The 26,382-nt window shown below is 36.7% G+C and overlaps 1 protein-coding gene across 2 annotated transcripts in view; it reads right to left on the bottom strand.

Moving 5' to 3' along the window:
* LOC120892573 (uncharacterized) overlaps nucleotides 1-23,954 on the bottom strand; it is a 95,823-nt gene extending 71,869 nt beyond the window's left edge. For both annotated transcript variants that reach the window (XR_013426105.1, XM_078021991.1), the window contains exons 1-3: nucleotides 23,786-23,954; nucleotides 20,234-20,353; nucleotides 7,027-7,141 (exon numbers count right to left, since the gene is read on the bottom strand). The gene's annotated coding sequence lies outside the window, so the exon portion shown is untranslated. The remainder of the gene's footprint in view (nucleotides 1-7,026; nucleotides 7,142-20,233; nucleotides 20,354-23,785) is intronic.
* Between the last annotated feature and the right edge of the window lie 2,428 nt (nucleotides 23,955-26,382).

The following is a 26,382-nucleotide window of genomic DNA, read 5'->3' as shown; positions in this document are numbered from 1 at the left end:
GTACAGCCTCTTATGTCACTTAGTTCCTTTCCTAAGAATCTAAGATGTACGACTAGATCAAGGCTATGATCCTCCCCAAATAAAGTTCTCATGCTGTGAGCATGACTTGCCTCAAGTCATTAGATATTGCCAATGCCATTTTCCTTAGAGGGCTTAATAATTTCACAAGTGAGGACAACATTTTAGAACCTTGTTTTTAATAAAGCTTCATTTATTCTACCACTAGTACAACAAAACACAACCTGTAAACCTAGGCCAGGTTTAAAATTATTTAGACATATTTTCATACCTTCCTGTTAAAAGAATATTTTCACCAAACGACTTTAAATCCACAGGAAAGAAATCTATGAGGCTTTACCCAAGTGCCGGCTCTGGCCAAAACTCCCACTGTCTGGGTCCAATCCTCAGATGACACAAATTTCAGAGAAGTTCCAGTCTTGCTGAGGTACACATCAATCAGTTCCGTGGCTGGCACTCCAGTTGTGGAGTACCAACTGGGCCCAGATTTCTTTCCACTCTTCCCTAGAATCTAAATTGAAAAAGCTTGACTTAAATTTGTTTGCTGCTGAGCAAGGAACTCAAAGCGATGATTTGAATTCCTTATGTGACAGCGAAAAAATGAATTTTAAATATAGGCAACCCCTGACTTATGATGGTTCAACTGAAGATTTTTTTTGACTTCAAGATGCGAAAGCAATACTCATTCAGTAGAACTTGTGTGTTGAATATTGATCTTTTCCTGGCATATTAATGGCCTGCATTGGCATGCAGGACAGCGACAGCTACCCCTCATCTCCCAATCTGCCGAATGATCACCTGGGGAAATGACCAGTGCTTCCCAGGGTACTGTGTTGCTAAGCGAGAGTGTTCGCGAGGTGAGGTGCACCAACCACACTTTGACTTAACAGTATTGCCAACTTGAGATGGGCTTATTGGGAAGTCACCCCATTGTAACTTGAGGAACATCTGTACTTAAAATCCTTCTGCTCTCTTATCTTTTAAAGAGAAGACACACTTTGCCCTGTTAGGTACCTGAAGTTTGTGCTGCAAAAGAAAAGGGAATAGATGGAGAGGACAGGAAAAGGAGGAAGTCCACATTGTGCTACAGGAGAAAAGGCTGAGAGCAGAAGCCGAGGCAGAAGGAAGGAAGGTGGAGGAGTGGAGGGGGGGCAAGGAAGGTGAAGAACAAGGAGAAGCAGGTGGGGAGGGAGGTGAGGACCTGCCCCAAGGATGGGAATTCCTGAAGGAAAAGAGACAGTGAAGGAGGCCTAGGGAGCATTGCTTTCCACAGATGTGCAGTGCAGTATTTCTGCTTTCTTCAGGACGTCTTTCAGGATGACTTACGTTGCTTTTCAATGATTTTAGCAGCCAATTTGGATTTGCGCTCCCCCCCCCCTTTTGGTACTTGGGATTGAACCCATGGGCACTTTATCACTGAACTACATTTCCTATCCTATTTATTTATGTATTTATATTTATTTTGAGAGAGGGTCTTGCTAAGTTGCTGAAGCTGGCCTCGAACATGTGAATGTGATTCTCCTGTCTCAGCCTCCCTGGTCACTGGGATCATCAGCCCAAGCCACCATGTGGGGCTTAATTTGCATTTTGGAATGTACTGATATATTGACTCTAACATAAAGAAAAAGTAGAAAAATTTAAGGTTGCCATGCCCATTTGGGTAGGTATTTTGTTGCCATTTTTCTCTTGGGGGTTTCAAAAAATTACTAAAGGACTGGGGATATAGTTCAGTGGTAGAGCCCGTGCTTAGCATGCACAAGTCCCGGGGATCAATCCCCTGTGCCGCAAAAAATAAAGAAAAATTACAGAAGCTTAGTAAACCACCATCAGCAACAGAATAGAAATTCACAACTTGTCAGGGCTTGTTAAGGGGGTGGGGCTTTGCCCCTATTACAGGAGCTGCCTGAGCAGGATACAGAGTTACAAGTTCTTTAGCCATCTGTGTTTCTGGCCTGAGGCATTCAGACCTCTGATGCACCTCTAGGACTTTCCATGGCCTCCCTGTCTCTTGTGCAGTCTTCACCTTCAACGCTCTGGCATGGCTGCTATGGTTTGGATGCCCCTCCAAATCCTTATCGAAAAGCAACCCCATTGTGATTCTGTTAAGTGTCGAGGCCTCCTGGAAAGTGAGAACTCATGAGAACTCCATCCGCATGTATGAATTAATGTCTTTATAAAGGAGGCTTTAGAGAGAGTTTGCCTCTTTGGGGCCCTTCCATCTTCACCTTGAATTTAGACTTCCCAGCTTCCATAACATTGAGAAATGAAATTTTTCTTCTTTATAAATCCTCCAAGCTCAGATATTTTCTTACAGAAACACACAAGTACAAGACAATTGTACTCCATTTTTTCATTTACATTCATATTCCATCTTTTGTCTACGTTGAACTGCAATTCTTGTCTGCACCTAATCTCCTTGGTTCCTGATTCTTGGCTTAGCCTCCAGTTATAATTTGTACCAGTCTTTCAAACATGATTCCTGACCCTCATCTGAAGGACTGGCATCTGACTTTCATACTTGTGTGTGGTTCCTGTTTATCTCTTTGATTCCCTGGCTTTAAGCCATTTTTGGAAACATCTCCCACCATTTAATCTCTTCAGAGGTCCAAGACGCTGAGCCTAGCTTCCAGTCCTTGGTAAAACTCACTCTTGTTCCCCAAAGCACCATAGAAATAGCAAAGATCCCTTTGAAAATAAGGCTACAGGGCTATGGTATTTCCTACCCAGCCTTCAATACCCCAGCGATCAGATTTGCATTTTAAATGTAGGCAACTACACATGTGACTGCCACAAACATTGTCTGATGTAGGTCCTTACATCTCTGAGGCACTAATGAACACACACACACACACACACACACATGAAAACCACTTCTGTGTCTCCCCACTCAACTATGCGTGTGTGTTTGTGCAAGTGCATGACTCCATCTAGACCTCTGCATTTGGTGTTTATTAATTTTTTTTGAGATTTTAATTAAGCAGCAACACATGTGTTCTGTGCTATTTTCATTTGTTGATAAATTCTTTAATTCTTAACCAATTTTATTCAAGCTTAGCAAAGAAGACTGGATACATTTTGTATTCTTAAAATCTCCATCTGTTTTTCCATGTATTCCAATGAAAAAAAGAGAAATAAAAAGAAAAAAAAAAGAGGAGGAAGAAAACTCTGACCCTATATATAATTTCTCCCATGACCGGATGGAGGAAGTCCTATCTGTGTCACCATTAAGTCCAAATCACCCCCCCGAGAGCACAGACATAACACGATTTAGCCGCAAAGCTAATTGGAGCAAAACTATTTATAGTTTGAATAAAATATTTTTATAGATTTAAGTAGCATTAAGATCAACAGTACCCAGCTGTATTTTTTGGTGAGAATTAAGTGAATCTACAGAACTCTATCCCTGAGGTTCTTTACTGCCTTTTAAAATCAGCACACTTCCACCAGCAGAGCTGCTAAGTTCTTTCTTCGGATACTCAGCCCAGCATTTCAGCTCTGCCCTTCACTGGGGAACACATGAGGAGGGACCCAAAAGAGAGATAATTGCAAAAATGTGGTGCTTCATGCTTCACTTGCCAGTTTTTCCCACCCCAAATAATACCCTGGAATCTCAAGTCAAGTATGATTCTCTGTGAATAAAGCATAGAATTATTTCTAAGGAAAATGCATAAAGAAACAGTGATTTGTTGGAGGGGATGGAAAGCTACTTTTTCCTCTGTTGTCAGGATTATAAAACATTTTGTTTTTTAACCTTTCATATTCCAGTATGAGAAAAAGAGATTATTTAAATTTTTTTGTGGGGGGAGGGTACCAAGATTGAACTCAGGGGCACTTGACCACTGAACCACATCCCCAGCCCTATTCTGTGTTTCATTTAGAGACAGGGTCTCACTGAGTTGCTTAGTGCCTCACTTCTGCTGAGGCTGGCTTTGAATGCATGATCCTCCTGCCTCAGCCTTCTGAGCCACTGGGATTACAGGTGTGTGCCACAGGGAATTTAAAGTGAATTTATTCAGTACATGTCAGCCTTATTTTAAGAGGGAGGGTGGCAGGAAGGGATGCTGACATTAAATTTCCATTTCGGGTCTCAGTCCTCCAGGTTATGGCTGCAGAAATCCACTCATCCCCACTCTCACTTCCTCTCACTTCCTCTCCGCAGATGGCAGTCACCACCATCACATGCCCATGTGTTGAGGGTCACATTTTCCATCAGCAGTGTTTTTTGCTATCTGGCAAAGTCTTCAAGCAGTTGCCTTGGAGTTGCCCACAGAATGCCCTGTACATGCCTGTCAGAGATCACCTGGGAAGCCTTGCTACTCTCAGAGCCTTTTAATTATTAAGTGTTTAAAACAAAGACAAAAGTTAACCTTGTCTGCCAAGTCTGTTTCTGAGCGTGGGTTTCAGGACAGTTCACCAATTCTGTTATAATAAATGAAAAGTGGATTGAGATGGCGGCTCAGTGGTTCCTACAGCTACCCTCCACTGCGGAGGAAGTTCTGTGTGGTGTCATTCAATTCCCACATGTGGTTCTAGTCCCCATTGCCACACCCCCTGGGATAGTGTCCATAGCAATTTTGTGTGGATCTAGAAATGTCTCATGTTTACAGCATAATTGCTGCTCAATCTGTCCTTTAAAGTATTTTTTTTCTTTTTGCCCAACTGTTGACTTAAATATGGAAATGGTTTTTTTTTTAAAAATCTAGACATTGACTTTCCATGTTTTGTTTCATCAGTTCAATGTCCACAGTAATAAATGCTTCTTGTTAAGTGAAACATATTTGGAAAGTCTGGTGGGAAACAAGAAGCAGGGAGGGGCAGATTGACCCCAGGAAAGTAGGGGTGCAAGAGCTCAGTCTCGTTTTTCCTTTTCCTTTTTTTGCACAGCAAGTCTGTTCTCTGCAGAGGTGACCTTTGGTGACATGTTTTCCTATTCTTGCCCCTGTGGCAGTTTGGAGGTGAATCTTTTATGTCCTGACTGAAATGATGAGCCCATCTTCACTACGTGGCTGGAGATGCATTCTCCAAGAAGCATCTAAACATTGGACAAAACAACTAATTAATAGCAGATATAAATATTTTCTCCATGGTGACACATGCCTGTCATACCAGCAATGTGGGAGGCTGAGGCAGGAGGATCGTAAGTTCAAAGCCAACCTTAGCAACTTAGCGAGGCCCTAAGCAACCTAGCAAGACCCTGTCTCAAAAATAAAATATCAAAAGGTCTGGGGATGTGGTTCAGTGGTTAAGTGACCCTGGGTTCAATCCCCAGTACTAAAAGAAAGAAGAAGGAAAAAAGGAGGAGGAAGTAGAGAATAAATATTGAGGAAGGTTTATATTTATGGAAGAAAGACCAATGAGAAATAAGAAAAATTTAGAAGAAATACAAAGAAACTGCAATCTCAGAAATCAGTGAAAGAGCAAATCTTAAGGAGGAGCCAATATATGCAATTCCTAACTGGCAATGGCTTGCTGGGGTGAATAATTGGTTTTCCTGGTGTTATGGTTTAGATGTGGTGTCCTCCAAAAACTCACGTGTGAAATAATGCAAGGAGGAGAAATGATTGGATTGTAGCCTTCACCTAATCACTGAATTAATTCCTGGTGGAATTAACTGAGTAGTAACTAGAGGCAAGTGGGGTGTGGCTGGAGGAAGTGATCATTGGGGGAGTGGCTATGGGATCATATATATTTTATATATATTAACTGGAGTCTCTCTGTCTCTCTGCTTCCTGATCACCATGTGAGCGGCTTCCCTCTACCACACTCTTCCACTATGATGTCAAGCCTCACCTCAAGCCCTGAGGAATGGAGCTGGTCTTCTATGGACTGAGACCTCTGAAACTGTGAGCCATCAAATAAACCTTTCCTCCTCTAATGTTCTGATCAGATCCTTTTAGTCATAGCAGCAACAAAGTTGACTAAGACACCTGGATACCAATTGGATAATCATAAATGTTAAGTAATTACACTCTGTATCCAAAAGAACCTGTACTTTAGAGGAAGGTACTCTTGTGGTTAGCTTAAAAAATATGTCTTTAGAATTGTCTTATGGTTCTTTTTAGGTTTATTTCCCTAGACACCAATTTAAGGCAAAAGAAACTTCTCCAATAGATCCCGTCTATTAGATACCAGTGTCCACAGCAATGGCATCCTTTCTTCCCAAATCACACACATTCTTGGCTTGTAAGCTAACAGAATGGGATGTGCCATTTTTTCTTGGTACCCCTTCTGCTATCTAAATCACCTTGACACAGGTTAAGCTTTCCAGAGTTTATTTATAGAAATACTCAATTCATGCAAATACAGGACCTTGCAGAATCACTAAAGAAGAGAAACAGAATTTAGAAATAGAGCTGCAAGGGCAATGCTCCACAAGGGTCACCCTAGAAATGGTGTGAAAATTCAAAGTCTTTTTATGATTATTGGCTTCCTGGAGGAGAATGAGTAGTTCAGAACCAGGTTAGAAGGCAGAGATCATCTGCGTTGAGGAGGGACAGGTCAACATGGTTTATGACAAGTTGTGGACCCTGCTTATAACTCAAATCAGATATGTTTGCAAAAGAACAAAAAGTGATATATATGCCCTGAGAACTGGCTGCCGTTGAGCAGATGATGATGGAGAAACAGAAAACTTTCACTTGGGCTTAAGATGAAAAGGAGAGATATTATAGAATGATATTATGGGAAACATCTAGAGTTTTATCAAGTAGTCATCTTTAAGTGGTTCTATCAGACAATAAATCTTAAACTTTTTCATCTAAGGATAGTTCCACACTCCTAAGAATTTTTGAGACTCCCAAAGAGTTTTTGTTTATGTCAGATTGATCCATTGATATTTATGCATTAGAAATTAAAACTGAGAAATTTAAATAAAAATATTTTAGTTCATTTAGAAGAGTAATAAACTCATTTCACATTTGCATAAAATAAATTTAAGAAGATTAACTATTATTTTCCAGAGTCAAAAGACAAAAAAAGTTAGCAAGAAGAGTAACCTTTTGCACTTACCTCTTCAAACTTAGACATAATGGAAGAATGATAGATTTTCATATCTGCTTCTGCCAACTGCATTGTTGCAATATCTGCAATATCACATTATCATGTAGCCTCTGGGAAAACTCCCCTGTGTGTGCATAAGAAAAAGAGTGAATAAGTGAAATAATGATAAAGTATGATGAAAATAATTTTAGCTCACATATCCCAGAGGGTCTGAGGAATGGGGAAGTCTGTTTGCTTTCCCAAGGCATTGCACTACTGCCCTCTCTCTTCTGTGCATGTAAGATGCTTACTAAGTCTTTCTCTGTTCATTGTGCACCTATTCATTCTGTGTCAGCTTCAGACCCTGGGTAAAAGGGGAGGTTTCCCAGACTCCTGAACTTGCTCCTCCTTTTCCTCCTTCATCCTCCTGATGGAGTGAAGGGAACTTCCCAGGCTGCTCTAAGGCAGTTGTAGGCCTCAGTGCCACAACCTCCTTATCCCCTTTCCCATTCTTGGAACAAACTTAGCTGAAAAGCAACTTCCGTCCCCTGGACTATTCCATTATTTTACCCTCCCAGGACTTAGTAGAACAAGCACAGGCCTTTGAATCAGTTGGGCTTGGATTGAGTTCCAGTTCTATGATTAGGTGGCCTGGGGCACGTTAATCAATCTTTCACCCTCATTCTCTTTGTTTGCAAAATGAGGATAACATAGGTGGTTATAGAAGAATTAAATGTAATAATATATAGCAATGCTTGTGAGAATCTTGTAAGACACTCCCCAACATGGTAATCATAATTATTAGATAAGAACATTATAGTTGTTTATAAGCCTGGGAAAACACGTATTAAAAAGGACCATCTGAGAAGGAAGCACTTCCCACTGTTTATTTGTTCATGTGAATGTACTTTATTATGTCAGCAGTTCTCAGTAATCTGGGTTTTAGGAGACAGTTACACGCTTTGAAAGTCTTGAAGCCACTAAGAACTTTTATGTGTGTTCTAACTATTAATATTTGTCACATTAGAATTTTTGATTTCTCTATTTTCAAATTAATGTAAGATTTTATATAGATAAAATTTACCTTTTGTCTGGGTGCGGTGGTGCATGCCTGTAATCCCAGCGGCTCAGGAGGCTGAGACAGGAGGATCCCGAGTTCAAAGCCAGCCTCAGCAACTTAGAGAGGCACTAAGCAATTCATAAAAATACAAAATTGGGCTGGGGATGTGGTTCAGTGGTTGAATGCCCCCAAGTTCAATTTTTACCTTTTTAACTTTCATATTTAAGTCTATGATCTATTTTTAGTTAATTTTAGCATAGAATACAAGGTGAAAATGGAAGGTCATTTTTATGTACATATGGAAATCCAGGTGCACCACAATCATTTGCTAAATATTTTGAGATAAAATTATTCAATAGGGCCTTATATTTTTAAGTCTGTAGTATTAATAATGATATTCTTTCTCTGATAATGAAAATTTGGGCTTTCTCTTTTCTTTCTTTATCAGTCTGACTATCAGTTTTGTTAATCTTGTTGAAAAATCAATTCTCAGTTTTACTGATATCCTGTTATATTTTTTCTGTTTCCAATGTCGTGGTTTGTGCTACCATCTAAGTTTCAGTTTAATTTATTATTATTATTATTATTATTATTATTATTACTGTAGTAGTAGGAAGAGGAGTAGAATGTTAGGTCATTAATTTGAGACTTTTCTTCTTTCCTAATTGGAGCCTTTAGGTCTATACTCTCTATTGTATCTTATCACTGAATCATATGTAATTTGGTATGAAGTTTTTTTCATTTTTAAAGAATTTAAAATAGTTCGTAATGTCCCTTGTGATTTCTTCTTTGACCAAGAAATTATTTTAAGATGCGTTACTTGGTTTCCAAATATTTAAAAATATTTCCCCAAGTACTTTTCTATAATTATTTTATAGTTTAATTTATTATTGTCAAATAAAATACTTCACATGATTTCAGCCCTTCTAATTTTATTGAAATGCATTTTATGCCCCAGAAAGTGGTATATTTTTGTATGTGTTCTTTACTTATTATAAACAATGTGTATTTTGATGCTGTTAGTTAGTGTTTCATAAATGTTAATTAGGACAAGGTGTTTAGTACTATCTCAATCCTTTTTTGACTTAATATTTGTTTTATCAAATACAATTATTGAATAATAGACTAACCCACAATTATAGACAGAGATTTGTGGGTTAGTCTATTTCTCTTTTTAGTTTTAACAGATTTTGTTTTGCTTCATATATTTTGAACCCTATATTAATTACATAAAAATTTAGTTATTATATTATTTCAAGGGCTCTACTCCCTCCCCTTTATCATAATGAAATGATAATGCTTGGGCTGGGAATGTGGCTCAAGCAGTAATGTGCTCACCTGCCATGCATGGGGCGCTGGGTTCGATCCTCAGCACCACATAAAAATAAGATAAAGATGTTGTGTCCACCGAAAACTGAAAAATAAATATTAAAAAATTCTCTCTGTCTCTTAAAAAAAAGAAATGATAATGCTTTTTTATGATTAGTATTAACATGGTTTTGTCTTTTCTATCCTTTTACTTTGAAACTATTTGTTTTTGTATTTAAAAAGGACACTTATAAGTGACATATAATTGCATTTTGCTTTATAAAATCTAGTCTGAAAATATTCTGCCTTTTAAATAGAGTGTTTACACTTAATACTTTTTTTATTTTTTAAAAATTTTTAATTGATTTTTTAAAAATAAATGACTGCAGAATGCATTACAATTCTTATTACACATATATGTCACAATTTTTCATATCTCAGGTTTTTCTCTACCATCTAGTATTGTCTGCTATTTTCCCCATCTATTCTTTTTTTTTTTTTTTTTTTTTGCTTGTTTCCCTCTATCTGCCTTCTTTTGAGTTAATGGATTATTTGTTATTATTCAATTTTATTCATTTTGTTGCTTTATTAGCTGTAGTAGGCTACATAATCGCTTCCAAAGATATCCACATCCTAACCCTCATTTCCTGTGAATGTTGCTTTCATGGCAAAATGGACTTCACAAGTATGGCTAAGCATCTTGAGATGGAGAGATTACATCAGATGATTTGATAAGTCTGAAGCAACAGGAGAGACCATGTAAGAGGGAGGCAGAAGATGAGAGAGGAGATGATATGCTACATTTCTGGCTTTGAAAATGGAGGAAGGGACACTGGCTAAGGAAGTAGAAATTCAAGGAAATGAAATTCTCCGGAAGAAATGAGTCTCTGAGGACTCATTTCAGATTTCTGCCCTCCAGGGCTCGAAGATAATAAATTTATTTGTTTATTTTTAAATGTGTGGGCCATTATTTTATTCATTTATTTATATGCAGTGCTGAGAATCGAGCCCAGTGCCTCACACATGCTAGGCAAGCTCTCTACCAGTGAGCCACAAACCCAGCCCCAAGAAAATAAATCACTAAGTTTGTGGTAATTTGTTACAGTTATGATAGAAAATGCATACACTAGCTCCCTGACCCCAGCTGTTGCTTTACTATTTATAGTGTGTGTCTATCTTCAAGTATGTTATATAAATTCAAGTACATTAGAGAACCTTAATCTGTCTGCATCCATTTCTCTCAGTGTCCTATTGATGTCATGCATTTTAACTTTGTATTATGTTACAAATCCCATCATACACTGCTACCAAATTTAATTTAAACTAATATTAATATCTCAAAAATTATATTTTAAATCTACCCACATGCTTACTATTGCTATGGCTCTTCTTTCCTCCATGTACATACTTATTTTCATATTTATTTTCCCTTTACTCGGAAGAACTTTATCATTTCCTGCTTTGCAGCTATGCTGATAATGAATATTTTCAATTTTTTAACATCTGAAAATTTCTTTAGTTTTACCTTCATTTTAAAATATATTTTTTTCTCAGTATAGAACTCTAAGTTGCAGTATTTTTTTTTATGAGAAATATGCCATCATCCTCAACATGAGTCATATTCTTCTGCTTCATTTCATGCCTAGTGATTTTTGATTGGATGCAGACATTGCAGTTTACCTTGCTGAGTTTTGGATGTTCTGAAATACTTTACAATATTTTTGAATTTTATCCTGAGATATAGTTAAATTGTTGGTAAATACTTTGACTCCATTGAGCTGCACTTCATTTTTGTTAGGTGGGACCAATGTGACTTTTGCAATAGAGCTAATTTTGCCCCAGTGCCAAAGATGACCCTACCCACTGCTTTAGATATTACAGTTTTTCTTTTTTTTCACTGTGACTCATGGGAACACAAAATATTCTTGGCGAGGTGTGAGCCCTCTGGATTGTTCTGAATGTTTCTTTGAAGGGGTTCTTTCTCAGTGTTGCGTAGTTTTCTTTTATGCATGCAGTATGAATCCACCAATATTCAGTGGAAGGCTACAGGGGTTGTCTGCACATTTCTGATACCCTGTCTCCATGTGGTTCTCTTTCCTCCATACACATCCCTGTGAACTCTGGTTGTTTAGGTATTCCTGAACTTCCAGCTCTATTCTCACTACTCAGAAAGATGGCTGGGCTTCACATAGATTTCTCCTTCTCTCTATTGAGAATTAGAGACTCTCTCCAGAAAGTAGGAGAAAGCAACTGTATGACTGACTCACTTTGTTTCCCCTGTCTTAACATCACAGTCCTGTGCTACCTGGTGTCCAGCATCTAGAACCATTGCTTCATATGTTTTGTCTTTTTTTTTTTTTAACTTCAATATGTAAGGGATTATATATGTCCCTGTTACTTCAACTTGGAAGAAGGTAGGAGTCATATTAGAAATTTAAAATGAGTAATTCAAAATTATTTATTTAAATATAACAATATTTTACCTGTTGCCCACTAATATAAGTAACATTTTTATTTAGGAAACTACATTTACCATTTTACCAAAAAACCAATTTAGTAGCCTTCTCCTTTCATATTGGATATAATAAGCTTTAAGAGGCATGCTTCTACTTTTACAATGAAAAGAAATATGGCTAAGTTCTAATTTACATTTTATGCAAAAATTAATTTGAAGTACATAAACACAAAATCCAAAATTATAGAACTTCTAGAAGAAAAACATAGGAGGAGAATTTGTATGATGTTGGGTTTGCCAAAGAGTTTTAAATATAGCACCAAAGCACAAGCCATAGAAGAAAAATAATAAATAGGACTTCATAAAAATTAAAAACTTTTGATCTGTAAAAAATAGTTAAGAAAATGAAAACACTGTAAGGAAAGATGGAACGAAAGAAATAGAAGAGGTGGCTTAACTGTAACACAGGTTTGTTTGGGAAAATCCTGCAGAGGGGGGTCCAGCAAGGCTGGGTTCCATCTTCTACTCACAGCCTAGGGAAGTTATAAAGGAGTGAAGGCGTGGGGGAGTTTTGTGGTTTGGCCATTGCAAGGGGATTTTCAGGGAAGGGTTCTTGTTGTGGTCACCATTGTTTGTGGTAGTCACTGTTCCAAGTCCAACAGGAGTGTTTCTCAAGATGGATCTGAGTGCCCGTGGGGTGACTAAGATAGAAGATATGTTTCAAAGATGGTGTTGCCTGTGTCAAGTTGTACCTCATATTCCTGAACACTGTTTTTATTTGATAAAAAGAGGAGTAGTGGGATGAAAGAAGGGGTGTTGGTGTCTCTTAAGCTACTTCCTGGTTAACAGGAAGTCCTCTGGTGTTGGCCGAGGGCTCTGGTAAGTGTTGGTATTGAGTAACTCTAATGGTGTGAAGCAGGACTCTAGTTAGAAGTGGCATTGATGGTCTTCTGTAAAAAAAAAAAAAAAATGAACAGCTAAAACAGGACAGCCTAATGAGGAGGCCAGTAATTATAAACAGAATTGGGAAGAAGAAAGGGACTATTCAAGAAAAGATAGTAGAATGAGAAACCCAGCCCTTGTTCCATGAGGAGGAATATTGATCAAATTTGGTTTTTCAACCTCTTAATTTTTTTTATGCCATCCCTTACCAGGCCAGACTTGTTAAGGTAAAAGCAGCAGGTCTCTTGTGGAGAGGCACAGATGCCTCCTTTTTCTACATTTAATGGATCTAGTCTTCATGTGTTCTGAAGGACAACTGCCACCAATGAATCTATTTGGTTCTGAAGGGTGGACAAAGGATAGAAGAGTTGAGAGTTCTCTAAGGCTATCTGCCATTTCTTTGGACAGTACTGCAAAATGGTGGGTGGAGACTCCTATTCCAGCCACTCCTATGCCCACCATTGTAGTTATACCCAGGACGACTAGGAGAGGGGTAAGAGGGATATACTGGGGAATACTGGGGCGAGTGTGGGGTGTACTGGGGCTGGGCTGGGTCCCTTCTCAGTGGAATAAATAATGAGGATGCAAAGAAAGGTCAGAGTACAATTCCTCTCTAGTTAGTGGGCCAATGGATGCAAACATTATTTTCACATAGGAAGAAGAGTCCCTGAATATATTTGAGGCAGCTGAGAGGTGTTAGGAGACAAATTGATTTAGCTGGAGGCAGGGTCTGGTAGGGAAATTACAATTGGATTTTGGTGGGTGGGCACAGTGGCCATGGAGGTATCTCACACTGTGAGTGACACGTCAGGGAGAAGCACTGACAGGGATGCTAGAGGAGGAGGAAAAGCTTCTGGTTGGCATAAAAGGATAAAGGAGGCAGTGTGAGGAGCTATGGCAGCTATGGTGGGAATTAAAATCAATGGAAACATTGGATTTGGTTAGGTTCTCAAACACAAGTAATAAATTGGAGAAATACATTCAAATTTTATCTGAAAAAGAACTTATATTGAGAATGTGTAAATAATCAATTTTAACAAAAAGAAAACAAAAAATCCAGTTAAAAAATGAACAAAGTGTCTGAACAGACGTTTCATCAAAGAAAATACATGGATGTCACATAAATCTGTGAAAAGATGCTTAATGTTGTTTGTCATTTGGAAAATGCAAATTAAAACCACAAAATTCCGCTACCTGTCTCTCAGAATGGATTAAAAACAACCTGACAAAGCCAAAGGCTGACAAGATAGCAAAGTAACTGGACTTCTTGTGTAGTGCTGATATAAATGCAAAATAGAGTGTCCATTTTGGGAAACAGTTTTGTATTTTCCATAAAGTTAAAATTGCATTTGCCATATGACCAATCAATCCCACGTTTAGGTATTTACCTGAAGGTTATGAAAAACTAATGTTTATACAAAAATTCAATTGTGAGTATCCATAATAACTTTAATTATCAAAACCTGGAAATAACCCAGATGCCTTCCAGTGGGCAAATGGCTAATATACAGTACATTTAGACAACGCAGAACTATTAAAAGCAACAAATTATAGTATTGATTCATGGAACAACACAAATGCATTTTATTAAGTAAAAGAAGCATATATTTTGTAGAAAGAAAAACTCTAGGGGTGGGAAATGTGCCCATACTGGCACAGGGGTAAGACTTGACTATTTAAGAATAGCATGAGGGAAATTCAGGAGTCAGAAAACCTACTCTGTATCCTATCATGGTGGTGGATTTATGGTTCTATGCGTTTGTCAAAACCCATAGAACTGTATATCACAATGAGTGGATTTTATTGTATATAAATAAAGAAAATTAACCAAAACATTGGGGAAAACAAGACATAATATAGTTTGTGATGGCATATCCAACTGTATTATGAATATATGACATAACAAAAGGAATGAGGAAGGAAGACCTTAGCCTAAGTGACTTTAGACACTGTGTTTCCTGGATACTGTGAAGCTAAAAGATAAAAAGAATTTTATGCAAATACTGTACTTTAATTAGTGTATTGATTTCTCATCAGCATACAGGATTGCAATCCTGACATTTCTTTATATGTATACATATATTAGAGTTGAACAAATATGTAAGTATATGTTACGTAATGAGAGACAGATTTCTTACTGTGGGAAAAAGATGTTAAAAATAAGCAAAGGGGAGATTCTAGATGATCTGTATGGTGTTGTATTGGATTTGGAGGTATTTATATGAGCTCATGTTTTGTTAACAAATAGATAATAGACAGGAGTGTGTGTGTGTGTGTGTGTGTGTGTGTGTGTGTGTGTGTGTGTTTCCCTTGTGTTCTAGGGTCTGGAAACAGTGTTTGCCCTCAAAGCAATGAGCACACCCAGAATTCAAAGATCTTGATTTATAAATAACTTCCCCAGTAAAATGAACAAAAGTTCCTTGGAGAACTGCTTAACCCAAGGTTGGAGCAATAAAAGTACAAAATGAGGCTGGAACATTTTGTGGTGTCAGAAAGTAACAAAATCTCAAAAGGCACATGAGCCAATAAAAAAAGAAAACTCCTAATGGTCAAAGATGGAACAATTTGAGCAAACACACAAAGATAATACATGCATAACCAAAGAATAAAGTGAATGTCCATGCACTTATACTAATATAACTAATGACAGAATAAATTGATAAGTGAGAAATCGAGGACAATATTTGCAGAATTATTTAAAAATGTAGATGGGCTAAATGAAATAGAAAACCACATTTAGAACACCATAGAAATACTTGCTTCTGGCAACCCACCAAAGAGTGATGGAATTGGTTGGCAAAAGTTTAAGGAGAAAGAAAATATTTACATAGATGAAACATTTGTTGATGATAGAAAGAAAAATAGTGAATGTACTATGGGGAAATCTAGTGATCACAATCTTAATTAAGTACCAAGCTTGATATCAGCAGTAGCAATACATGGACATTACATATTCCCAAGGAAGGGCACAGTGTCACCTCTGTGACATTCTTCATCCACATTCGTAACTCTAATTCAAGCACGAAAAAAACATCAAACTCAACTTGAAGGCCATTCTATAAAATATCCAATCACTATACTTTAAAAATGCCAAGGTCATATAAGGCAAAGGAAGAATGATCTATCACACATTGACAACACCCAAGAGATAGGACAAAATGCAAAGCAGCATCTTGGATTGGATTTGAATCACAATAAATATATTTATTAAACAAAAAAAAAACTCGTGAGATCTGCATGGATTCAGTAGTTGAGTTAGAATAATTACATACCAATGGTTAATTTCTCATTTTGGTAATGACATCATTGTTATATGAATTGTTGAGAGAGAGAGAGAGAGTATATTCTCACCATCCTGTTTTGGTAACTCTTACATGAGTCTTAAACCATTTCCAAAACTAAAAGCTTTTAAAAAGGATATAGAAACAATTTCATAAGAAAAGTAGCATTGTTTCAAATTTTTAAGAATCTATTTGTGAATGGCTTAATGGGAGGTGGGTGGATTCCAGATTTTGCTTGCAATAGCACGTGTAATCCAGTCTTTCCACTGTACTCCTGTGAGAACATGAGTACATGGTACTGTTACCAAAGTACAGGTGACTTTGCAGATTCCTGGACAGGATTTATGGATTCCCAGAGCCTGGAGCACATTTGAGAATCTCTGAATTTGTGTTATACTCCTGCATTCTCTTAGGCACTTTAGGGTGGTCTGTGAGTTTAGGAGAGCTCCGGGGTGTCTGTTTCCTTTGGGAGAGTCATTTGTCTGCAGAAAGCTTATGTTCTGGTGGGTATTTAATTCAGAAAAATGGTATCAAGCCCATTCCTGGCTATAGGGAAATATGAATCACTGTGCTACTTCTAAATCGTGCGTTTTGATTTGCACGAGTCTTGCCTCTCTCTCAGCTCAGAACTTGGCCTGGGATCATGGGTGTTATTTTTCTTCTAAATCTGAGATATGTGCTTCTCTGGTTCACGGTAGAAATAAAGGAGGCTAAAATGACAATAAAGTAGTGGACAATGGGAAAAAATAGCCCAGAGTTCTTGGAGTCCCAGAGAAATCCTTGTATCCTTTTTCTGAGCTCATCACAGCCCAAAGAATAGCCTTCTCCTTGAGCAATAGCTATAATGCTAAATGCATTTAGGTTCAAAAACATTCATATTAAAGTAAATGGCTATCAGATGTGTCCAGTTATCAGTCTGTTCTTTCCCTCATGATGAAAGTGCAGATGGGCATTTTTACTCTGAAGTTCATGTTCATTTTCTCAAACTAGATTCTGGGGAAAGACTGCTAAGGCATTTCAATATGAGATGCTATGAGAAATGGAGCTCTGGTAACTCAGATGGTTAGCCCCTTCCAAATTCAGAAGACAGTCGCTGCCCCTATAGTCACTTAGTAATCACAACATGTCCCCAAATCCCGCTTTCTTACTGAATTTTTGAACTACCTCTAGGACCAAGCTTGTACAATCTGTTTTTATTTTACTCTAATTCCTCTTTAATTTGCACTCTACTAATCCAGAACTTTACATAATTTAAACACCACTCCTATGATTTCTATTTAATAGAAAATTGAAAATTATTTCCTTATTGAAAATGTCTTGGGTTATTTAGAAAGAAATATTTGATTTTTCAGAGGCATTTGAATTGGGTTTTTTTTTTGTTTGTTTTTCAAAATGAAGACTGAAGTAAGGACTTTTAAAGTTTGCCTTTTTATTTCCAGGATCAGCAAATTCTCTTAATATAAACATCTTTGGGGGTTTTTACTGTAAGCCTATTAAAAACTGTGATTTCTTCATTGAGTTTCACTTATAAATACTCAATAATACTTTGTATGTTCTGTTAAAAGAGAAAAAAGAGATTTAAGAAATATTATCCAAGTTAAATTGTTTATAATCGAGTCTAATGGTTTTGAGATGACCTTTTCTACAGAAGAAAAACACATGTAAATGCTGCTTCAAATCAGTTACAAATAGCTATCTATTAAAAAAATTGATATTGTGGGGCACAATGGTGCATGTATGTGTTCCCAGTCACTCAAGAGGCTAAGGCAGGAGGATCTCAAGTTGGAGGCTAGCCTCAGCAACTTGAAAAGACCCTATTTCAAAATTGGGAAAAAAGCAAGAGGTGGGGCTGAGGATGTAGTTCAGCTGTAGGATGCATCTGGGTTCAATCCCCAGTTCTGCCAAAACAAACAAACAAACAAAAACTCTAAATAAACCATTTTGCTAACATGTATAACACAAGGGACATATAGGAAATACATCTGTAAAATCCTAGTTTGGGTGACATAAATTTCTGCATCCTACTTGCTGAGGCACAGGATCTTTTGTATAGACATCTATTTTGAGGTATTTATTGTTGTCGTTGGTTTGTTCTTGTTTGCTGAGGATTGAACCTGGGTCTCCTGCATGTGAAGCATGTGCTCTACATAGAGCCACATCCCAAGCCTCTTGAGGTATTTAGAACACTTTTCAATTTTGTGCTTATTTGCACAAGTTGATATTTTAACATAGGCTATCAGTTTAATTTGAAGAATTTGGTGTAAAACACGAGGAAGATTTTTATCTCCAAATTTAAGATACTTTCATTCGCTTCCTTACACGTCTAACTTTGTGGGGTTAAAAAAGATTTTTGGAACAATCAATGTCAGGTTACAAAATCACTTGGAACATGTACGGTCATCCTTTTCCTCTATTAAGCTCATTCTGAAAATCATGGCATATACATACACACCAGAGTTTAAGTGACTACATATGCTGACTAGTATTTTATGAGGATTCTTTCAATTTGAGTTTTTCTGGCTCTACTCCTTTTCCAATCCCAAGCACAACATTGTTCAATTATCAAAGAAAAATCACATCTTTTTGGGGGGGCTCTAACTAGTCTATGGGGCAAATGGTTTTTCTAAATGAGACTTCTGACCTCATGGTAAGCAATGGCATTTCCATGTACTTGTTTAATTGTTGGTCAAAAACAGACCAAAGATTGAATGACTTTAGCCAACTCCAGGCAATTGAAGTTGACCATTTTAAACTAGAGACAATGAGCATGCAAAATCAAGGCGAATGCTTTGCTTCAATTTCATGGACAATGTGAATTAAAAGCAGGCCACTGCCATTCTCCTTCAATTTAAATGAATAAAATGTTTTCATTGTCTCAAAAACCAGTTTACTTTCAATAACATTCACGATATATTTTTCTTAGTTTGTGGGACTGTTTGGAAAAACATCACTAGAATAGAGTCATTGGCGATGGAAAAGAGAATTCACTTAGCTGTTTCCTGGGGTACTTAGGGTGGTGGAAAACAGAGTTCCCAGGATAAATTGTTACTGGTCATTAAAAATATAGAGGGCTTCTCCTTAGACAGATGATATTTATCTGGCATAAAGATAAATATCATACGGGATATAAAGTATTCCAGGATGCAATCCGAAAAATGATTGATGGCAGAAAAACAGGATAAGATCTATTTTCACACCAGACTTGTTATTCAAATTAACTTTAGAACGAAATATTTACAAGGGTAGTTCTCATCGACTTAGATTGGACTGAGAATTATGACCACAGACCAAGGACCCTCTGACAGCCAACCGGCCTCTCCTGTCAATCAGGATAATGGGACTACCATTTTTTTTTTTTTTAAATCAGAATTAGGTGACCAGAGAGTGTATCTGTCTGGTTGTTTCTCCATTCCTTCCTGCTTCCTACACTCCCTCACACTCATGCTCCCTCTCATCTCATCAAAGACTGATAAAGCAGATATTCCCATTGCAGTTCCTAGTGAGAAAGTCTGAGATGGAAGAAGACATCTAGGCAGATAAGCCACTTGATGCCTGCAACAGGACGTGCCTTCCTCACTTGGTTTGGCAGGAGAGAAGGTCTTTATACCTCATCAGTACCACTTTAGGTCAAGTTGAAACTTAATGTGTGAACTGAGCGACCCTGAGCATCATCCCAGTGATAACAATAAGGGGACAGGATTGTAAATATTGAAACCACAGGGTCTCAAGCCCCTGAGGCTTTGAAAAACCAAACAAGGACACTGAAAAATGACAGAATCCCTGGAAAGCACAATGAAGTTTTGGATGCTTGGAATAAGGAAAGAAGGACTTTGGGGGAATTGTTCTCTTCACACAGTAGCCATGAAGGCCGAGTTCAGACTCCTGAATATTCCAGCCTGGGGGAGGGTCAGAGCTGTTGCTGATGCCACAAGAAGTTCACAGGAAAAACTGAAGTAAACAAACAAATAAATGGAAGAAGTCCACAGGGGTAAAAACCAACAAAAGCAGCAAAAATAAAACCTAAAATAAATATTTAGACTTCTGTTTCTTGACTTTTCCTTCCCACATGGGGCTCTTAAACAACCACAACTATGGGGCCAAAGCAGCCTCAACTATCATTTTAAGTCACAGTTCATCTGTATTTTTTTCTTTGTCAAGTATTTTAAGAACCCCATAGAGATCACACAGTACCTTAAACCTGAATAAGTTATTCGATGAGGTTTAAATGTAGAGAGTACGATAAACTTGGTTTGAGCACATGAAAACGATGACTGCTTTCTTCTCCTTCAGTTAGTGCACAGTCTCCTCGTCCTGTAATGATAAATGTGAAAAGTTCTAAGAGTTATAGGAGAGAAAACAGAAATACAGAATTAGGGGGTGCAGAGGAAGCATGGGAGATTGGCAAAGATATAAAAGTGGAGAAAGCACGGAACACAGCAGACACAGAACGAAAGTTCATTTGTGATTAAGTGGCCTGTTCGGTTGGTGCTATGGTTTGGGTCTGAAATGTTCTCCTCTCCTTTGAACCCAGGTGTTGAAGGCTTGGTCACCAGCCCATGGTATTGTGGGAGGTGGTGGAACCTTTAAGAGGAGGGGCCTAATGGGAGAAAGTTAGGTCAATGGGGATGTACCTTTGAAGAGGGTATTTGAACCTCAGCCCCTTTTTCTCTTTCTCTTTGCTTCCTGGCTACACGAGGTGAGCAGCTTCCTTTGCCATATGCTCCTGCCATGATGTACTGTGGTGCTACAGGTCTTTAACAATGAGGCCCACTCTCCATGAACTGGAGCTTCTGAAGTCATGAGCCATAATAAACCTTTCATCTTTATATGTTGATATTCTTAGGTACTTTGTTACAGCAATAGAAGCTGACTAACAGTTTGACAAGTAAAATCTCATACCTAAGCAAACTTACCTGTAAACTGGGCATAATTTAATTGAGTCATTTTTTTTCTTGGAGTTAGTAACAGTATTCACAGAGATGGTATCAAAAGTCTTTGGGAAATAAGAACCAAATTAATATAATTTGTCCTAAAATGTTGTCTCCAAAAGAAGTCTGTGAGATCTTAGAAAATAGTTTTTAATTTTATTTTTCAATGATTAACAATTGGAAAGAAAAGGAACTTGCTTATCTCTCACAGCATTGATTGAAAGAACCATTTCCCAGCCCCTCTGAGCACAGATACTTTCCTGTTATCAGCAAAAGCTCTCTCACACCACTCTGGACCTTCCGGTTGCTTCTGTTCCTGATGTTCTGTCTTGTGATTATTGCGGGCAACTTCTGACGATCCCTGCCACAGTTTTATGTAAGCTAAAAGGAGAATCATAGCCTAAAAGTAAAGTTAATCATTTCATGAACTTTCTAAAAGCATGAAATGACTGAAGTAATGGAATCCTTTGGTTTCAACTTAGCACATACCCCAGTTGAGAGTGGCAGGAAGAGTCCAAGGACGGAAGGAAGGATACACTATAAGAGAAATCATAAATACCCGGACAGCTACATCAGCCGCCAGTTAATCCTAGAAAAAAAGAATAATGTAGGAAGAGATTTTCTTTCAAAGAGATTTATTTTAAAGAAAAACTGATGGGATGCAGAGAAAAAGCACCAGGGGAGGAAGCTTGCAATTGCCCCAGGCTTTAAAACAAAGTTGGCAATTCAAATAAGTGAGAAATGATATTTTTCTACACTCAAATAAGAACTTTTTTACAAAGTGGTTCATTATCATTGTGAAATGTATAGACATGTTCCAAATAGGCATGTTTTACAATAATTGAATCAAATACCAGTTTTTAAATATTTAATTAAAATTAAAATTAAAAAAAGAAAGAACAAAAGCAAATCAGGACAGACTAAGAAGTTCAAAGCAGAAGAATGGAAAGAGTAAAATAGTCTTGTCAAAAAGACAATGATGGGGGAGAAGTATCGTCTGAGCAAACGTAAGAGTTAAAAATAAAGATATTTTAAGAAAACTGACCCAAGGGGATACTGAAAACTGAATGCTAGATCAATAATTTTTTTTTGTTATCAAATGATTGATTTTTTTCTTTTTTAAATTAATTTTTAAAATTTATTTATTTATTTTATTTTTTAAAAATTTATTTATTTTTAATTTATATATATGACAGTGGAATGCATTACAATTCTTATTACACATATACAGCACAATTTTTCATATCTCTGGTTGTGTATTAGATCAAAAAATATTATAACCCAAAATAGAAAAGAAAGAGAGAAAATGTGGAAAAAATGAATCAAGCCAGAAACATGAAGAAAATTATTATAAAATGACTGCTTTAGCTGTGTGTGATGATGCATACCTGTAATCCTAGCGGATTGGGAGGCTGAGGCAGGAGGATTGTGAGTTCAAAGCCAGCCTCAGCAAAAGCTAGGCACTAAGCAACTCAGTGAGACCCTGTCTCTAAATAAAATACAAAATAGGGCTGGGATGTGGTTCAGTGGTCCAGACTCCTTCCCCCCAAATGACTGCTTTATTCAACAATTAATAAAACAAACCAAGGAAGCTATACTAATAGAATATTATTTAGCATCACATGATATGCTAATCTATCTCTGCTGGCACCTTCAGAATTTCTATCTTTACCATTTTTTCTACTTTTAAAAGTGTCCCTACTTATGCCACTTTAAAGAATCTGTTTTATTTAAAGAACTTTTTATTTTATCTTAAATAATGGGCCGAGAAAGCTTATTTTGAAGATTTACTAAGAATAAAAATGTTTAGTTCCATACATTTAGAACATTGTCTGGCATGTAGTAAATGCATAAAATATTATGTTATTATTAGCCAAATAAAGGCAGTTTAAATCACCAAGTCAAGTGATACTCTTAAAGTAACTTAAGTATGAAATCACGGATATGGGGCCAAATTATAGAATCTGACTTGCCATTAGCTCCATGGCAGAAGACTAGAAGAGTGAATATGTAATCTCAGTAGGGAAAAAAAAATTCAGGGAGACTCTGAGGACTTTGAATCATTATGCCTAATTCTTATTCCAGAGAAGCTGATACAAGGTTATAATTATCAAATGATTGGACTATTAAATTCTTAAAGATAAACAACCATGAGTAAATCAGAGTTCTTTTGAAAGTAACATGTTTTCTTTTCACTCCTTAAGGCAATAATAATAAAATTACTAGAATGAATAATAAGTTGATATACCCTAATACAAATTTCCAAAAGACTTTTGACAAATTTCCACTCAAGTTTTCCTCAAAATCTGGCCATATTACAATAGAGAGACTATTTTATCTAATAAAATGCTTAGAGACAGCAAACAGAGGGGATAGATAAATGAACTCTTTTCCAAAGAGAAACTGGCTAATAAAGACTGTAAAGACTCAGTGAATTAGTAAATCATTTGTAGGAGATATTCCGTAGCAGAATATTCATATTTGGTCACGGTACTAGGTCATCTGGGGTAGTTAAGAGGGTAGCGGACTTCTGAAAGATCTTTTTTGTGAGAATGAACAGAAACATGATTGATGGACAGATATAAGGTATTTTATATTAATATTAAGAGAATCCAAGTTAGAGCAATTGGGAATCTACCTTCTGGTAATGGATAAGTTGCTTCTGTTCTACCAAATATCCTTTAAATAACAACTACCAAACTCTGGGGAAAACAAAACAAATACTTTAAGGCACTTGGGAACAAAGAAAACCAGTAGAAACTATAAGGAAGAAATGTCATGGGGTAAGTTTCTAATTTTTTTCTCAACTTTTTACCTGAAAATAGATCCCAGTACATTTCCGGATGGCTGGCTAAAACTTAGCTGTAAAGTTCACAGTCTTGCTGGCTTGAAGCATCAGATTTAAAGAGGACCATAGCTGCTAGAAAGTGAACAGGAAGTCAAAGGGAAGCCATAGAACAGAAGCTCTAAATGCTGCACAGAAGTTCTGTGCAAATTGGTGGCTGATCAATGCACTGCTTGTTCACTGGGCAGGCTCCAAACAGCACAGCCAAGACTCAAAGAAATAAACAGGTTTCTGTTTCCCCATGCAACAAGTAAAGACAAAGTTCATAGTTTGCATTGCTGTCCCAAATACCCCAATTAAAATGCACATATTACCAGTTTTAATTAAAAAAAAAAAGCAAAATGTAACTAGATGCTTGATAGAAGAAATCCACTTAAAAATATAAAGGCACAAACAGCTTAAAAGTAAAAAGATGGGGAAATGCTATAGCATGCTAACCTAATTATAAAAACAGGGACTGGCTCTATTAAATTTTTAAAAAGTGACTTCAGAACCAGAAATATCATCAAGATGGAAAGTTAAGTGTGTACATGTAATAGCACAATTTTTAAATGCACAAAGTGAAAACTGATAGAACTAGAAGGAGAAATAGTTAAGTCCCCAATTCTACAGAAACTTTAACAATTCTGCCTTGTTATTTGATAGAAGAAATAAGCAAATAACAAATAAACAGAAATTTGTCAAGTGCAAAGAAGGACTTTAAGAAAAGAGCCAAATTTACTTTACTGATATTTGTATAATACTCCATCAAACACCAATGGAATACAAGTTTTTTAAAATTTATTTTAAAAAATTTTAATTTGATTAGTTATATATGACAGTAGAATACATTTATGTACTTTGATATATCATACATAGATGGGATAAAATTTCTTATTTTTCTGAGTGTACATGTTGTAGAACCACATTGGTCATGCAGTCACATAATATCCATACAATAATAATGTCTGTTTTATTCTACTATCTTTCCCATTCCCACATCTCTTCCCCTTCCCTCCCATTACTAACGCTACCTAATCTAAGGTAATGCTATTCTTCCCTAGTGCCCCTGGCCTTATTGTGAATTAGCATCTGCCTATTAGAGAAAACATTCAGCCTTTGATTTTGTGGGATTGGCTTATTTTGCTTAGCATGACATTTTTCAACTCCAACGATTTACTGGCAAATGCCACAATTTTACTCTTCTTTAAAGCTGAGTAATATCCATTGATTTTCTTTATCCATTTTCTTTATCCATTCATCTATTGAGGGACACCTAGGTTGGTTCTATAGTCTAGCTATTGTGAATTGAGCTGCTATAAACATTGCTGTGGCTGTGTCACTATAGTATGCTGATTTTAAGTCTTTGGGTATAAACCAAGGAGTGGGATAGCTGGGTCAAATGGTGGTTCCATTCCCAATTTTCTGAGGAATCTCCATACTGCTTTCCATAGTGGTTGCACCAATTTGCAGTCCCACCAGCAATGTATGAGTGTGTCTTTTTCACCACCTCCTCGCCAACATTTATTGTTGCCTATATTCTTGGTTATTGCCATCCTGATAGGAGTGAGATGAAATCTTAGAGTAGTGATGATTTGCATTTCTCTAATTGCTAGAAATGTTGAACATTTTTTTTCAGATATTTGTTGGTTAATTGTATTTCTTCTTCTGTGAAGTGTCTGTTCAGCTCCTTAGCCCATTTATTGATTGGGTTATTTGGGTTTTTTTGACATATAGTTTTTTGAGTCTATACATGAAACATTCACCAAGTTAGACTGTATTTGTGGATTAAAAATGTTTTCAATAACTTAAAAAATTGAAATCATCAACCTACAGCTGTCACAATGAATTTAAATCAGAAGTCAGTAACAGAAAGATATCTGACAATGCCCTCAAATATTTGTAAATTAAAAAACACATTTGTCATAAATTCTGAGTAAAAGAAGCTATCAAAAGGGAAATCAAACATGTACTTGGAGTAATGACTTGAATGGTGTGACTCTGCTTTGTGTACAACCAAAATTATGCTCTATATGTCTAATATGAATTGAATGCATTCTGCTGTCATGTATAATAAATTAGAATAAACAAATAAATAAATAAAGCAAGACTTATTTTCTAAAAAAGGGGAAATCACAAAATAATTTGAACTGGATGAAAATGAAAACACAATATATAACATTTATGAGGTAAACCATAGCCAAAAGAAAAGTATAAAATACTGAATGCTTCCATTAGAAATAAATAAACAAATAAATAAATAGGTAAAGTGAATTTGAACCAATGAAAGTATAAAAACTAAACCTAGACTAAATAAATAATGGTAAAGATAAGGAAAGATAAGAAGCAAGGAAATACATAAAAACAGAAAGTAAATTTTAAAAATTAATAAAACAAAAATCTGTAAACTCTAGCCCAATGGTTTTTAATCAAGACAAATTTTATATACTCCAGAGGTCATTTAGCAATATCTGCAGACATTTTTGATAGACGTAAATAGAGGGAAAGTAGTTGCTACTGTCCTCTAATAGTTAAGATTAGGGATACTGTTCAATATCCTAAAATGCACAGATCGGTTCCCCAAATTA

Source organism: Ictidomys tridecemlineatus, chromosome 9, assembly GCF_052094955.1.
Source record: "Ictidomys tridecemlineatus isolate mIctTri1 chromosome 9, mIctTri1.hap1, whole genome shotgun sequence".
NCBI classification, from domain to species: domain Eukaryota; kingdom Metazoa; phylum Chordata; class Mammalia; order Rodentia; family Sciuridae; genus Ictidomys; species Ictidomys tridecemlineatus.
The sequence above is the reverse complement of the archived record's forward strand: the minus strand, read 5'-3'. Positions and strand labels throughout refer to the sequence as shown.